Source organism: Arachis ipaensis, chromosome B4, assembly GCF_059453495.1.
Source record: "Arachis ipaensis isolate K30076 ecotype BB chromosome B4, ASM5945349v1, whole genome shotgun sequence".
Classification (NCBI taxonomy): Eukaryota; Viridiplantae; Streptophyta; class Magnoliopsida; order Fabales; family Fabaceae; genus Arachis; species Arachis ipaensis.
Genome location: NC_142439.1, coordinates 42,020,523 through 42,026,096, shown reverse-complemented (window position 1 = coordinate 42,026,096; position 5,574 = coordinate 42,020,523). Strand labels below are relative to the sequence as shown.

General features: G+C 37.2%; 1 non-coding gene across 1 annotated transcript; it reads right to left on the bottom strand.

The window, feature by feature from the left end:
* Positions 1–3,452: 3,452 nt before the first annotated feature.
* On the bottom strand, positions 3,453–3,560 carry LOC148567320 (small nucleolar RNA R71). The gene has a single exon (XR_015882554.1). It is a non-coding gene; the product is annotated as a small nucleolar RNA R71 (small nucleolar RNA).
* Positions 3,561–5,574: the final 2,014 nt, after the last annotated feature.

The window sequence follows — 5,574 nt, the reverse complement described above, 5'->3', positions numbered from 1 at the left end:
CTTTGGACGCCTGGTTCTTAGATCAGAGGGGCTGGCCATTCGGCCATGCCTGGACCTTTCACTTATGTATTTTCAACGGTAGAGTTTCTGCACTCCATAGATTAAGGTGTGGAGCTCTGCTGTTCCTCAAAGATTAATGCAAAGTACTACTGTTTTCTATTCAATTCATCTTGTTTCGCTTCTAAGATATTCATTCGTACTTCAATCTGAATGTGATGAACGTGACAATCATCATCATTCCCTATGAACGCGTGCCTGACAACCACTTCCGTTCTACCTTCGACTGAACGAGTATCTCTTAGATCTCCTAACCGGAATCTTCGTGGTGTAAGCTAGAATGATGGCGGCATTCAAGAGAATCCGGAAAGTCTAAACCTTGTCTGTGGTATTTCGAGTAGGATTCAATGATTGAATGACTGTGACGAGCTCCAAACTCGCGATTGCAGGGCGTTAGTGACAGACGCAAAAGGATAGTAAATCCTATTCCAGCATGATCGAGAACCGACAGATGAATAGCCATGCCATGACAGGGTGCGTTGACCATTTTCACTGAGAGGATAAGATGAAGCCATTGACAAGGGTGATGCCTTCAGACGATTAGCCGTGCCGTGACAGGGCATTGGATCATTTTCCCAAGAGATGACCGAAAGTAGCCATTGACAGTGGTGATGTATCACATAAAGCCAGCCATGGAAAGGAGTAAGACTGATTGGATGAAGATAGCAGGAAAGCAGAGGTTCAGAGGAACGAGAGCATCTCCATTCGCTTATCTGAAATTCCTACCAATGAATTACATAAGTATTTTTATCCCTATTTTATTTTATTAAATTCGAAAACACCATTATCAATTTATATCTGCCTAACTGAGATTTGCAAGGTGACCATAGCTTGCTTCATACCAACAATCTCTGTGGGATTCGACCCTTACTTACGTAAGGTATTACTTGGACGACCCAGTGCACTTGCTGGTCAGTTACACGGAGTTGTGAACCGTTGTTTTGGCATCATGTTTTTGGCGCCATTTCCAGGGAAAGAAAGAGCAATGAACTTTACATAATTAAAGTGTAATCACGATTCCGCGTACCAAGTTTTTGGCACCGTTGCCGGGGATTTTTCGAGTTTGGACAACTGACGGTTCATCTTGTTGCTCAGATTAGGTAATTTTCTTTTTGTTTTCCTTTCAAAAATTTTTCAAAAACCTTTCAAAAATTTCTCACTTGTTTTCGAAAAAAAAAATGTTTTCAAAAATATTATTTTTCTTCAGAATTTTTAAGAATGAATTCTAGTGTTTCATGAAGCATGTTGAAGCCTATCTGGCTGTAAAGCCATACCCAAACTGCTTTGGGATTGGTCTTCAACTAATCACCTCAATGGAGTCATGCCCAATTCTTCTAGATAGGGCATGTTAGGCTTGTCATGTCTGAATTACACTCATATTTTTATTAAAGCTTGGCTGGCTATTAAGCCATGCCTGACCCTTTGATTGGAGCTTTAAGACTAACATGGTAAGATTCCTGGAATTCATATTAAAAATTTTGGAATCCTTATTTTTATTTTTCACAATAATTTTTGAAAAAAAAATTAAAAGAAAATACAAAAAAATTCATAAAATCATAAAAATAAAAAATATTTTTGTGTTCTTGTTTGAGTCTTGAGTCATGTTATAAGTTTGGTGTCAATTGCATGTGCATCTTGCATTTTTCGAAATTCTCATGCATTTATAGTGTTCTTCATGATCTTCAAGTTGTTCTTGGTAAGTCTTCTTGTTTGATCTTTGCATTTGCATGTTTTGTGTCTTTTCTTGTTTTTCATATGCATTATTGAATTCTTAGTGTCTAAGCATTAAAGAATTCTAAGTTTGGTGTCTTGCATGTTTTCTTTGCATTAAAAATTTTTCAAAAATATGTTCTTGGTGTTCATCTTGACATTCAAAGTGTTCTTGATGTTCATCTTGACATTCATAGCATTCTTGCATGCATTCATTGTTTTAATCTAAAAATTTCATGCATTGCATAATTTTCATGTTTTTCTCTCTCATCATAAAAATTCAAAAATCAAAAAAATATCTTTCCCTTTTTCTCTCTTAAAATTTCAAAAATTAGATTTGACCTTTTCAAAAATTTTTAAAAATCTAGTTGTTTCTTATGAGTCAAATCAAATTTTCAATTTGAAAATCTTATCTTTTTCAAAATCTTTTTCAAAAATCAAATCCTTTTCAAATTTCTTAGTTATTTTCGAAAATTCCAAAAATATTTTTCAAAAATCTTTTTCTTATTTTTCTATCAAATTTTCGAAAATAACAATAACAATTAATGTTTTGATTCAAAAATTTCAAGTTTGTTACTTGCTTGTTAAGAAAGATTCAAACTTTGAGTTCTAGAATCATATCTTGTGATTTCTTGTGAATCAAGTCATTAATTGTGATTTTTAAAAATCAAATCTTTTTCAAAAACTAATTTCAATCATATCTTTTCAAAAATATCTTCTTATCTTACCTTTTTCAAAAATTTGATTTCAAAATATCTTTTCTAACTTCTTCTCTTCTTAACTTTTCAAAAATTGATTTTCAAATTTGTTTCAACTAACTAACTAACTTTTTGTTTGTTTTCTACCTTTTTCAAAACTACCTAACTAACTCCCTCTCTCTAATTTTCGAAAATATCTCCCTCTTTTTCAAAATTTCTTTTTAATTAACTAATTATTTCAAATTTTAAATCTTAATTTTCAAAAATTACTAACTTTTTCAAAAACTATTTTCGAAAATCACTAACTCTTTTTTTTTTCAAAAATAATTTTCGAAAATTTTCTTCTCTCTCATCTCCTTCTATTTGTTATTCATCTACTAACATCTCTCCCTTACTAAAAAAAAAAGGGGGATCTCTATTATTATTATTTTTCTGTGCCCTCTTCTTTGTCATATGAGCAGCAGCAAGGACAAGAATATTCTTGTTGAAGCAGATCCAGAACCTGAAAGGACTCTGAAGAGAAAACTAAGAGAAGCTGAATTACAACAAACCAGCAAGCACCTGTCAGAAGTTTTCGAACAGGAAGAGGAGATGGCAGCCGAAAATAATAATAATGCAAGGAGGATGCTTGGTGACTTTACTGCACCTAATTCCAACTTACATGGAAGAAGCATCTCCATTCCTGCCATTGGAGCAAACAACTTTGAGCTGAAACCTCAATTAGTTTCTCTGATGCAGCAGAACTGCAAGTTTCATGGACTTCCATCTGAAGATCCTTTTCAGTTCTTAACTGAATTCTTGTAGATATGTGATACTGTTAAGACTAATGGAGTAGATCCTGAAGTCTATAGGCTCATGCTTTTCCCTTTTGCTGTAAGAGACAGAGCTAGAATATGGTTGGACTCTCAACCCAAGGACAGCCTGAACTCTTGGGAGAAGCTGGTCACGGCTTTCTTAGCCAAGTTCTTTCCTCCTCAAAAGCTGAGCAAGCTTAGAGTGGATGTTCAAACCTTCAAACAGAAGGAAGGTGAATCCCTCTATGAAGCTTGGGAAAGATACAAACAGCTGACCAAAAAGTGTCCTTCTGACATGCTTTCAGAATGGACCATCCTGGATATATTCTATGATGGTTTATCTGAGTTATCAAAGATGTCATTGGATACTTCGGCAGGTGAATCCATTCACCTAAAGAAAACGCCTGCAGAAGCTCAAGAACTCATTGACATGGTTGCTAATAACCAGTTCATGTACACTTCTGAGAGGAATCCTGTGAATAATGGGACGCCTATGAAGAAGGGAGTTCTTGAAGTTGATACTCTGAATGCCATATTGGCTCAGAACAAAATATTGACTCAGCAAGTCAATATGATTTCTCAGAGTCTGAATGGAATACAAGCTGCATCCAACAGTACTCAAGAGGCTTCTTCTGAAGAAGAAGCTTATGATCCTGAAAACCCTGCAATAGCAGAGGTGAATTATATGGGTGAATCTTATGAAAACACATATAATCCATCATGGAGAAATCACCCAAATCTCTCATGGAAGGATCAAAAGCCTCAACAAGGCTTTAATAATGGTGGAAGAAACAGGTTTAACAATAATAAACCCTTTCCATCATCCACTCAGCAACAGACAGAGAATTCTGAGCAGAATCCATCTAGCTTAGCAAATCTAGTCTCTGATCTATCTAAGGCCACTGTAAGTTTCATGAATGAAACAAGGTCTTCCATTAGAAATCTGGAAGCACAAGTGGGCCAGCTAAGTAAAAGGATCACTGAAATCCCTCATAGTACTCTCCCAAGCAATACAGAAGAGAACCCAAAAGGAGAGTGCAAGGCCATTGACATAAGCATCATGGCCGAACCTGTAAGGGAAGGAGAGGACGTGAATCCCAAGGAGGAAGACCTCCTGGGACATCCAGTGATCAATAAAGAGCTTCCCTCTGAGGAACCAAAGGACTCTGAGGCTCATCTGGAGACCATAGAGATTCCATTGAACCTCCTTATACCCTTCATGAGCTCTGATGAGTATTCCTCTTCTGAAGAGAATGAGGATGTTACTGAAGAGCAAACTGCCAAGTTTCTTGGTGCAATCATGAAGCTGAATGCCAAATTATTTGGTATTGAAACTTGGGAAGATGAACCTCCCTTGTTCACCAATGAACTAAGTGATCTGGATCAACTGAAATTGCCTCAGAAGAAACAAGATCCTGGAAAGTTCATAATACCTTGTACCATAGGCACCATGATCTTTAAGGCTCTGTGTGACCTTGGTTCAGGAATAAACCTCATGCCCCTCTCTGTAATAGAGAAACTGGGAATCTATGGGGTGCAAGCTGCTAAAATCTCATTAGAGATGGCAGACAATTCAAGAAAACAGGCTTATGGACAAGTAGAGGACGTGTTAGTAAAGGTTGAAGACATTTACATCCCTGCTGATTTCATAGTCCTGGATACTGGAAAGGAAGAGGATGAATCCATCATCCTAGGAAGACCTTTCCTAGCCACAGCAAGAGCTGTGATTGATGTGGACAGAGGAGAATTGATCCTTCAAATGAATGAGGACAATCTTGTGTTTACAACTCAAGGATCTCTCTCTGCTTCCATGGAGAGGAAGCATAAAAAGCTTCTCTCAAAACAGAGTCAACCAGAGCCCCCACAGTCAAACTCTAAGTTTGGTGTTGGGAGGTCACAACCAAACTCTAAGTTTGGTGTTGAACTCCCATATCCAAACTCTAGGTTTGGTGTTGGAGAGTTTCAACAATGCTCTGAACATCTGTGAGGCTCCATGAGAGCCCACTGTCAAGCTATTGACATTAAAGAAGCGCTTGTTGGGAGGCAACCCAATTTTTATTTATCTAACTATATTTTTCTTAGTTATATGTCTTTATAGGTTCATGATCATGTGGAGTCACAAAATAAACAAAAAAAATTAAAAACGGAATCAAAAACAGCAGAAGAAAAATCACACCCTGGAGGAGCATCTGTCTGGCGTTCAGCGCCAGAACAGAGCATGGTTCTGGCGCTGAACGCCCAAAATGGGCAGCTTCTGGGCGCTGAACGCCAGAACAGGCATGGTTCTGGCGTTCAACGCCAGAAATGGAACACAA